The sequence below is a fragment of the Piliocolobus tephrosceles genome, chromosome 3 (genome assembly GCF_002776525.5).
Source record: "Piliocolobus tephrosceles isolate RC106 chromosome 3, ASM277652v3, whole genome shotgun sequence".
NCBI lineage: Eukaryota > Metazoa > Chordata > Mammalia > Primates > Cercopithecidae > Piliocolobus > Piliocolobus tephrosceles.
Window position 1 is genome coordinate 156987925 of NC_045436.1, and position 13045 is coordinate 157000969.

General features: G+C 34.7%; 1 pseudogene; it reads left to right on the top strand.

The window, feature by feature from the left end:
• The first annotated feature begins 5051 nt into the window (after positions 1-5051).
• LOC111549821 lies at positions 5052-5988 on the top strand (annotated as a pseudogene).
• The last annotated feature ends 7057 nt before the right edge of the window (positions 5989-13045 follow it).

Consider the following 13045-nt stretch of genomic DNA (forward strand, 5'->3'; position numbering starts at 1 on the left):
TTGGAGGGTTCTGCATTACTGGGAGAGATTCATTCAGGGCAACAAACAGTAGACTTCACTCACTTAATTCATATAAGAAAATACATATACATCATTCAATCCTTTAGAATATCATGACAAGTCTCTTCCTAATGGCACATGTTACAAAAAAGAATTTGTATTGATATTAAAGTGATCATCCACTCAGAAAGGGAACTCTGACCATCAGAGGTGGTCCTTCCCATTTAGAACACCCTTCCACACATTACAGTCTGTTATTCTGGTTGGAAAAGGCTTTCGTCTAATTATCCCATTTTCCATAAATAATTCTACTCAGACTAATATGGCACAAGATTATATCAGTTGTGTGGTTGATAGCCACAGACCACTTGGAAAAGTACTGATAATAGAAATAGGACAAAAATTATTTTATAAAACCAATATTCATAGATAAATCAGTAGATGATTATTAGCAGTTATTTTTTTTTAATCAGTGATTATGCTTAAAGGTAGTTTAATAACAGAAGACTTTTTTGCATTTTCATGACCAGGAGTGATGAAACTTTTTTAAATTAATGTATTATTTTACATTCAATCTATTTACAGTTACACCTGACCTCAGGTGATTCGCCCACCTCAGCCTCCCAAAGTACTGGGATTACAGGTGTGAACCACTGCGCCCAGCCTATTTACAGTTTTAATAAAGTTTTTTGCCACTCCTTTCTGGTGAAAGCTCTGACCCCTCCTTATTCTTCTAGAGGTTTCAGAGGTCATTGCTTTCTTTTGAAACTGTCAAAGTGGAGTTACATTATGTTTACATTCTTTGTTTGTGTGTTTGTTCGTGACACGGTTTCACTCTTATTGCCTAGACTGGATACAATGGTGAGATCTTGACTCACTGCAACCTCCACCTAGTGGGTTGAAGTGATTCTGCTGCCTCAGACTCCTGAGTAGCTGGGATTACAGGCTCACACCACCACCTATTTTTAGTAGAGACAGGGTTTCACCGTATTGGTCAGGCTAGTCTCAAACTCCGGACCTCAGGTGATCCACCTGCCTTGGCCTCCCAAAGTGCTGGAATTACAGGTGTGAGCCACCGCACTGTGCCATGGTTACATTCTTTTTTTTTTTTTTTAATTTGCTAAAGCCAGTGTTGAAGTTAAGAGTCACACGTCACCCAGGAGAAGGATTATAAGAATTTCTAAATGTTGGGAGATGCAGGTTTTCAAAGTGCAACGTTCAAATTATCAAAGTTTTGATTTATATTTAAATTGAACACTTGTCTCAAAAAATATTTAAAAGACGTATTTTGTCACATTTTCCCAAATGGAGCCTATTTAAAAGCTAAAATTCTTTTTTCTTAGCTATTCAACTGCTTTTTCCCAATTTTATCGAGGTATAATTGAAAAATAAAAATTGTATACATTCAATATGTATCATATGATGATTTAATGTACATATATATTGTAAAACAATGATCAGAATCAAATTAATTAACACTTCCAATGTCACACTTAGGTACCATTTGTTCATGCGTGTTTGTGTGTGTGTATGTGTGTGTGTGAGGATAGTGAAGATCTATTCTCTTAGCAGATTTCAAGTAACAATATAAGATTATTAACTATAGTCATCATGTCGTTAGACTTACAGAACTTATTCATCTTAAAACAATGTTTGTACCCTTTGGCCTTTGACTAATATCTCCCATTTGCCCTCTCTGCTGGTCCCTGGCAACCACCGTTCTACTCTCTAGTTCTAAGAGTTTGACATTTTTTAGATTCCAAAGTATGTGAGATTATACAACATTTGTTTTTCTGTATCTGCCTTATTTTACTTTGCATAATATTTTCCAGATTCATCTTTTTTGTCACAATGGCAAGATTTCCTTCTTTTTAATGGCTGAATAGTAATGCATTATGTGTATATAGCACATTTTCTTTATGTGTTCATCCACTGATGGACACTTAAGTAGTTTCCATATTTTAGTGATCATAACTAATACTGCAATGAATATGTGGATGCAACTATCTCTTTGAGATAATGCTTTTGTTTCCTTTGGATATATACACCTTGATATCTTAGAAGTAGGATCGCTGAATGTATGGTAGTTCTATTAATACTTTTTGGTTTCTGGAGACTGTTTATGGATCCCCCTCACGTATTTTAAATCTTGGTATTCCCAGTTGTTTTTGTAAATCATGCTTGTCATGTAATAGATGATTAATAAATATTTTCTGGAAATTTAAATGATAGTCTCTCAGAAATTGGTTAACCTACTAATTTAGAACATTGTCTTTTGAATTTTTCCTTTTTCTTTCCTTTTTTGTGCCAATGCTTTTTGACTATTATATAAAATTGCTATTTTGAAAATTTTAAAAAAGAAACTTATATTGTGTTAACTTTCCCCTCAAATTAATTATGTGTTTTATTTCCAAATGAGATTATTAAATTTAAACTCAAGGAGGTCAAATAGAGTACTTAAGTTAACCCACTTGTTAAGTCGTCACATCTGCCCAAGAACCTAAGATTTCAACAAGTACTTAAATGCTGCACAAGTGATATCAAATGCATATATTTTGCATCAAACTGCTTAAATTGCATGTATACCATGACCCCATGATGCAATCATTAATCCTAGCTAGTAGTGCTGCAAAACAAGTTATTTATTTAAAGAAAAATTAAGGGATCTGGTGAAGGCTCAAAAATTACTTGTATCTGAGACTTTAATATGTTTTTCTAATTACTTATTTTCTGCTCTTTGTATCAAATTATGACTTTTTAATAATATGTATGTTTATGGAGCATTACATAATCACACTATTGGAAATACGTTTTCATGATCATCACCACCTAAAACCACAAAATTACCAAGGCATTGGGTATTTTAAAAACCCAGCTCAATGTATGAGGAAGAACTAATGCTAAAACATAAACAGTTTTCATTTACATAAAATTGTTACTATTAATAAATTGCTATTATTAATATTTATTAATAAATAAAAAATAGTTTGTAATGGCATTTAAAGTAAGGTTTAAATGTCTCAGAAATAAAATGTGGTCTATCTTGATGAAGGACAAAGGTGCACTTGAAATGAATGTTGTTCTCTTGGTTAAATGGTTCTATAAATATCAACTGTTCAAGTTGGCTGTACATAAGTTAAAATACACTAGACTCCCTAGATTCATGGCCAAGTCTGCTGTTTATTAAGTTTAAAGAGAATTCATTCTAATTCTCATAGTTAAATTTCTCCTTTTTAAAGCTAGGGAATTTAATAACTCAATTCACAGTATTGTTGTAAGCATTGTTGTTTTAAAAACATTTAAGTCTAAAGCATCACACAAAAAGAACTTCTTATGGGTCTTCTAAAGTACGAAACTTGAGTTACTCTATAACACTAACATACACCTAAACATGGTAATTTTTACATTGACAATCACGTTGTTCAATTTGCTTGAGTCTATCAAACTGACAGCTGCACCTATTTTCATTTCCCCGTCTGTAAATTCAGCGTGAATTTGGCTTCCAAAGAGCTGACCCACTTCTGAGCATTGTTATCCCAACCTGAAGAATCTGTAATCTACTGAATTTGGAGAACATGCTCATCTCTGTGCTGTACAATGTCTCACAGGCATACATGGCATAAAGAAGAGGGGGCATGGTATAATGAAAAGGGTACTAGGGGAGAAATCAGGAAAATGAATTCAAGTTTCAGATCTTTCACTAGTTAGTGTGGGACCTTTGCGGAAGACTAATGGCTTTAAGGATCACAATGAATGGTAAGACATAAAACTATTTCTGATGATAATCCAGCATTGCCCCATAAAAGAGGTCTGTGGTGATTTATTTATTGTACCTGAAATACTGCTTTTTTTTTTAATCCACAAATTACTCCCTCCTAACCATGAAATCATTAACTGTGATAATATAAATAACGCATCTAATACAATGCCTAGCAGATATTTATCCCAATCAAATGTTTTCCTACTTTTTCTTGCTTTTCCTCTTCCCTTTTTTCCTTTCTTTTTACTCTCTTTCTTTCTCCCCCTCAACTTTTCCTCCCTAATTTTTTTCTTCTTTCCCTTTTCCACTACTTGTAAAATTAGTATATTGAACTGTCAGATCTCTGACGTTCTTTCCAGCTCAATGACTCCATAATAAGGTAGGAATGCATAATGAGACCTTATTACTCTAATCATCTCTGAGAGTTTACATAGTCGTGTCATGAGTGTTGTTGTATCCTCTGTTTTCAAACATAATCTCCTTTGCCTTGGTATCAGAAACAATTTAAAAGAGCTAAAATAATGAATTTGAAAATGTGGCACTTTTCCTGTACCTAGAGCAGATCAAAATTAGTGAGATGAACAGTTTTGGTCAGATTCCCAGATAAGAAGCCTGATTCAAAGAGGTCAAAGGGAAATTAGAGAAGTCTAATATTATAACAACGAAGCCCTCTGTAGACCTTTCTCTTTGCTAAGGTTACAGGCAGGAAATAGGTAGTTAACAAGTCAAGCTGAAGAATGCCATTATCCTCATTATTATTTCTACCAATTATAATTGTCAAAGTGTATGAAATGCAAAGCAAAATTTCTTCCGGATTTTCTACGCAACTCAGAGCCAGATTTTCTCCATCTAAAATGTTCTGCAAATATATGAGTCAGTTGTCAGAAGTTATATGAACTCTCATAGCTTTAAGATACTGTTCTTAACACCTTGAATATAGAAGAATTATACAACTAAAGGGGTCATTAGTTTCTTGAATAAGTAAAATCTATATCGCAATTTTCAGAAAATAGGTGTTACAGCTGGAATTACAGCTTAGCTACTTATTGTCTATCATCTTGCCAAACCACTTGTGGTTCTATGCATCAGTTCTATCAAGTATGAAATAAGAAAAGAGTTGCATCACCTGTTTTTGTTACAAGAAGAGTATGAATTAGGTGAAACACAAATAAAGCATATAAGACAAAACTAAGAAAACACCTGATAGAAAACGATTTTTAAAATGAAATTATTGCACAACCTGTTTCTCCCAAACATGGGGTCCTGTAGCCCAGGTCTTACCCGAATCAGGATGAGGTAGTGGCTGGTCCAGGTGGGGCTGTTGGCCCTGACCCTCCTTGCTGCGTACCTGCACATCCCACCTCTTCAGCTGTCCCCTGCCCTTCACTCATATAAGTCTTCAGGAAAGTTGTTCACTTACAACGGACTGTGTATCTTCTACCAAGATTTTGTGGGTGTGCTTGGAAGTCCGGAGATAGTTGGGCGTTTACACGGCTTTCCAACATCCGGCTATGATTGGTACAATATTTGGGAAGTTTGACCTTGAGGTCTTATCGAGTGATTGTCCTTGATTTCTCAGGCTTTGGCTTCAGTGACAAATGGAGACCACATCACTATTCCATATTTGAGCAGGCCAGCATCGTGGAAGCGCTTTGGGGCATCTGGAGCTCCAGAACGGCAGGGTCAACCTTTAGTCTCATGACTATGGAGATACTGTTGCTCAGGAACTGCTCTACAGGCACAAGCATAATCTGTCTGATCTGCTTACCATGAAGAGTCCCTGTCTATCGAATGGAGGTATCTTTCCTGAGACTCACCGTCCACTCCTCCAAAAGCTACTCACAGATGAGGTGTGCTGCCACCCATCCTCATGCAGCTGGTGAACTTTATATTCTCTCGAGGTCTCACCCCCAGTCTTTGGGCCCTCTGAGATTGAGCTGTGGGACATGTGGGCAGGGATCCTCAAGGATGACAGGAACTTAGTCATTGATAGTCTCTTACCGTACATCAATAGAGGAACTAGTTCAGAAGGCGCTGTGTGGGAGTTCTTGCCTCTGTGACTATCCCCATTCATTTTATCTATGGACCTTGGATCCTGTGAACCGCTACCCAGGGTTTCTGGAGTTGTACAGGAAAATGCTGCCGTGGTCTACATTAGCCGCGATCCATAGCTAGAGGATCCCATGGGTTTCTTGAATGCATATATGGGCTTCTTCAACTCCTTCTGAGCTGGAAAGAGTAGCTTCCCTGTATTACCTCGCCTACTCCCTTATCTGTTGTGTATTCCACTTAGGAAGAGATGCTCAAAAGAGATCCTGGCTTTCAAACACTATTCTCTCACAAAGTCCGCTTCACTCAAATTGGTGAACAGTATATAGGAAGAAGCCAGCAGGAACTCTAAGACTGACATAATAGTCCTCCATCCATTACTTTCACATCTGATCAAATGTATGGACTGGGCTTTGGTTTTGTGTTATTATGAAACTCTGATGAGTGCTAACATTCACTGATGCAGAAAGACTTTTTTGCATAAAAGATTTTTAAGATTTTGGACTCCTCTAAACTATTTAGAACTTCTCATTTCCGGCCCAGCTCCAACAAGAATTCTACAGTAAGAATGAGGAGAAGGGCACCTCCTTCCTTGTTCTTGAATGGCTTTATGGGTACATACTTTTTAAAATTTCTTTAAGCAACAGAGCTGAGTCCTCTTTGTCATACCTTTTGATTTAGTTTCATTAGTTGTGTTTAATTATGCACATTTTGTTAAAATAGATATAGGCTTAAATAATATGGTATTCTATGTATGATTTAAGACTATGATTTACCTACACATTACATATATATATATATATATATATTATAAGGATACTAAGTCAGCATACCCTTACTCTGCCAGAGTAGTGAACCTAATTAAACATGTTTGATTTCTGAATAAATTGAACTAAATCCAAACTATTTACAGAATTTCCTAAAATCACAGGACATAAAGGACCAATAGCATCTGTGCCAGAGATTTACTGTTATTAGCTAAGAAGACCAATTCTAACAGCAAATAACAGTCTGAGACTCCTCATACCTCAGTGCTTAGAAGCATGTCTTTCTTGAGCTATCGTAGAGGGGAAGGGATTGTTTTGTAGTCAAGTCACCATGCTGAATGTACATTGATTCCTTTTTGATGACTGCTTACCTCCCCAGTGCCTGTCCCAGGGAGGCTTTCTGATGTAGCTCAGTAATTCCTATACTTTACAGACAGGAAAGTTCCAGAAACTTTAAGAACAAATTCAGAAAGATCTATGAGCAAATGGTGCTGAATATTTGTTTTTTAAATCCACATTTCATTGCCTTAGTCAAAGCAGGATTATTAAGTGATTATTTAAAATTTGTTCTATTTAAATTTGCAACTTCAAGCATAACAACTTTGAAACTGGAATAAGTGTTTATTTTCTATTAATAAAAATGAACTGTGACAAAATTTGAATTATTGGCTCTTTATTTGATCAGAAAATGGAATCTCAGACAGGATAGGTGACTTGCTGAGAGTCACATAACTTCTTAGTGGTCTTTTAACTATTATATACAAGTCATAATTTAGGGTCTTTACTGATAATTAATAGATAAAAGGACATTGAACAGATAGGTCTTTGTCATTATGATATCGTATTGAAAACAGTAGGGCTGCTTAAGTGTTTCTACTTTTAAAGCTTAAGTAGCTGTTTATTTACAAATTATAAAAGTTAAATTATATTACAGAATCAAATTATGATTTTTGCTTAAGGAATACAATAAGGAAAATCACATGTATTCAGTGAGCCATCAGTATCAGAATCTCCTCAGGTGCTTTGCAGAAATGTCATTTCCTGGATATCTCTCACATACAATCTGAGACAGAATATTTTAATTGGAACTAATTATTTCTATGATTTACCTACCACCAGAAATCCCCATTACTATGAATGCTTGAATGTTCTTGATCAAATGTTCAAATGCAAAGTTACAGACCTGAGTTTAAAGTCTGGTACCCCCACGTTGGAATTACAGAATGTTGGTCAAATTAATTTCCGTTACTCATTTGTGAAAAAGAGACAATGTAAGTACCTTCCTCTTGGAGTTACTGCACAATAAAATGAGTTAATACATGTAAAGAGTTTGGCACTTCATAAATAACAGGATGTGGAGTTTGGAAGAGAGTCTGGAGGTGATTTGGATATAATTTGACTCTCTTAATTGCAAATCATTGAATTAGATTGTGATGTCCGGAAAGACAGCATCAGATTCATGCCTCCTTCTACGTCAAAAATCTAGAAAAAAGAGGAAGTTCAGAATTCTGTTAATAGTATATAGATTTTTCAATATTTATTCTAATCTGTTATCATCTTGAGATCCAATTCCGAGGGCTATAATATTTCTAGATTTCTGAAATTAATGCAGATTACCCTCATTCAGTACAAGTACCAAAGATTATTTGAAATAAATTTTCCTCTTGTATATGTGTTTTCCAATGGATATTCAATAGAAAGTTAATTTTATAAGAAGCCTTATACTCAAAAATGTTGAAAAATGCCACATCCTCTGTGTGGTCTCAGAAACATACCTTTCATATTAAAAGTTACAAGAAATCCTATAGCAAAAACAAAACAAAAAAACAACATTTCATTTACTTCTTTAACTCAGGATTTCTGAAAATTACTTGGTAAAGGAACATTTTTACTGGACAATATCTAGCAAAATTTTTTAGTATAAGTCATCATCTTTGGTCTCTCTTTTGTTCATATAATGTTTAAAAACTATTCTTTGTTCCTCAATCTTTTTCATATTTAGAAAAGCTGACAATGAAGTTGTGATCTAGTGCAGATGCATGTCTAGCTTCAAATCCTGATGCCTCACTTAGTAGCTAAGTTATCTGAGGCAAGTTAATCCAACTTTCAGTACCTCTATTTTTCACATCTGCAAAATGGAGCCAAAACTCACTTTGAAGTGTTTTTGTGAGTATCCTATTCTATGATATACACAAAGTAGTCATTCCAGTCTAGGAGTTATAAAAATGGTCTACTAATTTCCTTCTGTGTTGATCTCATTGTTGTCTGGAATTATAACAGCAATGTAAAATATCCTAATTATTCTTTCATAATTGTTTCTTCCTTCCTTCCTTTCTTCCTTCCTTCCTTCCTTCCTTCCTTCCTTCCTTCCTTCCTTCCTTCCTTCCTTCCTTCCTTCCCTCCTTCCTTCCTCCCTCCCTCCCTCCTTCCCTTCCTTCCTTCCTTTCTTTTTTTGTTTTTTTGAGACAGAATTTTGCTCTTGTTTGTCACCCAGGCTGGAGTGCAGTGACATAATCTCGGCTCACTGCAACCTCTGCCTCCCAGGTTCAAGCCATTCTCATGCCTTAGCCTCCCGAGTAGCTGGGATTACAGGCATGCGCCACCACACCAGGCTATTCTATGTTTTCTTTTTTTTTTTTTCTTGTAGAGATGGGGTTTCTCCATGTTGGTCAGGCTGGTCTTGAACTCCCGACCTCAGATGATCCACTTGCCTCAGTCACCACACCTTGCCTCATAATAGTTTTAAATCACTCCTTTATCTTTAAGTAATTTCACTTATCAAATAAAATAGACTTTATCTGACAGTGAGAATGAGACAGGCCATGCATAATCACTCAGAAGGAGAGAGAGATTAACTAATGAAGTATTAGAATCCAAAACTCTTAGTCCAACATAGGGCCTTTTCCAGTAATATCCTTATATTTGTCACTGCTTTCTCTTCTTCTATGACTGATATCAATGTCTGTTAAATTCTATGTCAAGTGTTACAGGGAAATGAAAGCCAAGGTCAGAAAAAGAAAAGAAAAAAAAAAAAAAAAAAAAAAACATGCATTTTGCACGTGTTGTGTTTCTTTGAAGCAAAATGTGACCTGGTTAGACATTATCTTCCCATTATCACTTTTTATGCTGACTGCTGACTGTGCTCAGGTGGCAAAAAGAAGTGGTAATTGGACGGAAATGTTTTAATCCTCATAGTAATTAAAAAAATAAAAAAGAAGTAGTGAAAGCAGCTTCCTCCTGAAGTCTCCATTGTGTAGTTAAGGCAAAATGTCACCAGGAACAATATAGAAAAATGGGACCTTTCAAAATGATTGATCAGTACTTTGGGTCCCACTCATTGGTCATCTGACTTGGAATGAGCCACGTCTGTTCACAGCCTACTCTCCAAAGGCATTGTCCCCTGTTGTGACCTCCAGTAGCGCTTCCAGTCTGGATTTCACCTCTTGTACCTGTAATGTTTCAAGTGTACTTCATACTGAAGGAATATCTTTCTAATACTATGTGAAAAGTTTATGATCAAAGACAGTTTGACAAGACTTCTTCTAGGACCTCATGCATGTGGTTCTCAGCTTTTCTATCTCAGTTTTTTCCCTCTCTCTGCATGTATTAACATACTAACAATAGACCATGTTTTGAGAACAGATTCACATTAACTAAGTTCATCAAAGTCATTTTTCCATTTTATCAACTGAGAATGAGATACATAAACTGTTAAATTATCTTTAATGATTATACTTACCCAGTTAGCAGGAGTACCTGGGAAGATAGATTTTAATATGCAAATTGATAAGTGCAGAATCAGAACTTCTGTAGATAGAAAGTACATTGTACATTACTTGTTGGTCATTGCACACCTTAAGTAAATTATTAAATTTTTTATTTTGTTTTTAATTGATACATATTAATTATATATATTTATGGGACACAATGTAATATTTAGATAACTACATGCTTTGTGTAATGATTAAATCATTATAATTAGCATATTTATCACCTCAAACACTTCTCATTTGTTTGCAGTGAGAACATTTCAAATTCTCTCTTCTAGCTATTTTGAAGTATACAGTACATTATTATTGACTAGTCACTCTACTTTTCAAGAGAATACCAGAACTTATCCCTCCTATCTATGACTTTCTACCCTTTCACCAACCTCTCCTTATATCCTTGCTTGAATAATCTCCTCAGCCTTAGGAAACCACTTTTCTACTGTTTACTTCTATGATATCGGGTTTTTTCAGATTCCACATATGAGTGTGATCATGTGGTGTTTGTCTTCTGTGCCATATTTAACTTAATATGTCCTTTAGGTTCATCCATGTTGTTGCAAGTCATAGGGCTTCATATTGTTAGACTAATTACAACTCCACTGTGTATATATATCACATTTATTTTATTCATTCATTCATTGATGGACACATATGTTTACTCCATATCTTGGCTATTGTGAATAATGCTGCAATAAACTTGGAGTGCAGATTCTTTTTGGCATACCGATTTCATTATTTTTGAATATACAGCCAGAAGTATTGGTACTTCTATTTTTAAATTTTGTGGAACCCTCATGCTGATTTTTATAGTGGATATACTAATTTACATTCTCACCAACAGTGTATAAAAGTTCTCCTTTCTCCACATCCTCGCAAAGATTTGTTTTTTTTTTTTTTTTCTTTTGTATAGCAACCATTCTAAATGGGGTGAGGTGATATTTCATTGTGAATTTGATTTGCCCTTCCCTGATGATTAGTGATGGTGAGCATTTTTTGTAGACACCTGTTGGCCATTTGTATGTATTTTTTTTTCCAAAATGTTTATTCATATATTTGCCCAATTTTAAATTGAATTGTTATTTTGCTGTTGATTTGAGTTTCTTTATATTCTGAATATTAAGCACTAGTCAGATACATAGTTTATTAATATTTGCTCCCATTCTGTAGGTTGTCTCTTCAGTCTTGATGACTTCCTTTGCTGTTCTATGGCTTTTTCGTTTTATATAATTCTACATGTCTAATTTTGCTTTCATTGACTGTACTTTTGATGTTTTATTCAAACACTCTCCCCAGTCCAACATCATGAAGAGTTTCTCCTATGTTTTCTTTTAGAAATTTCGAAGTTTCAAGTCTTACAATTAAGTCTTTCATTGGTTTTTAATTAATTTTTATAATTGGGAAAGATAAGTACCTATTTCCATTCTTCTGCATGTGGAAATCCAGTTTCCCCAGCACTGTACATTGAAGAGACCGTCCTTTTCCTAATGTGTGTTTTTGGTCCCTTTGTTGATAATTTTTCTATAAATATATAGATTTATTTTTAGTTTCTGTATTCTGTTTCATTAGTCTACAGGTATGTTATTATGTCAGTGCCATGTTGTTTTGGTTACCATTACTCTGTGATATGTTTTAAGTTAGGTAATGTAATACCTTCAGCTTTGCTTGCTCAAGCTTACTTTAGCTGTTCAGGGGCTTTTGTGATTCTACAAAAATTTTAGGATTTAAAATAAAATTCCATGAAGAACGTCATTGCTATTTTGATAGGCATTGCATTGAATCTGTAGATTGCTTTGGGTACTTTGTACATTTTAACAATATTAATTCTTTCAATCCGTGAACATTTCATTTCTGTCCATGGACCTTCCACTGATGAGTGTCAACTCCAGGTTTTTAATCAATGTTTTAGAGTTTTTATTTTAGAGGTCTTTCCTCTCCTTAAGTTTATTCCTACATATTTTATTTTTATGTAGCTATTGTAAAGGAGATTGTTTTTATTATTTTATTTTCAGATAGTTTACTGTTGGCATATAGAAATGCTACTGATGTTGGCATGTTGATTTTGTAGCCTTTGATTTTATTGAAATTTTTTATTAGTTCTAACAATTTTTTCATGGAGTCTTTAGAGTTTTCTATATGTGATGTTACATATGTAGAAACAAAGACAATTTGACTTCCTTTATTCCCATTTGGATACACTTTATTTTTTTCTTTTGCTTAATTGCTAGGACTACAACTTCCTGTACTACATTGAATAGAGAAAGTTGGTATTCTTGTCTTTTCTAGGTTTTAGGAAAAAAAATTTCAATTTTCTCTAGTCAGTATGATGTTAGCTGTGGGTATGTCATAAATGGCCTTTATTGTGTTGAAATGTTTTTCTTCCATGCCTAGTTTCTTTAGGTTTTCCTTTTAATGAAATAATGTTGGATTTTATCAAATGATTTTTCTGTATCTATTTAGATGATCATACCTTTTTGTCTGTCTTTCTTTTTCTTTCCTTCCTTCCTTCCGTCCATCTGTCCTTCCTTCCTTCCCTCCTTCCTTCCTTTCCTCCTTCTTTCTTTCCTTCTTTCTTTCCTTCTTTCTTTCTTTCTTTCTTTCTTTCTTTCTTTCTTTCTTTCTTTCTCTCTCTCTTTCTCTTTCTTTCCCTCCTTCCTTCCTTCCTTCCTTCCTTCCTTCCTTCCTTCCTTCCTTCCTTCCTT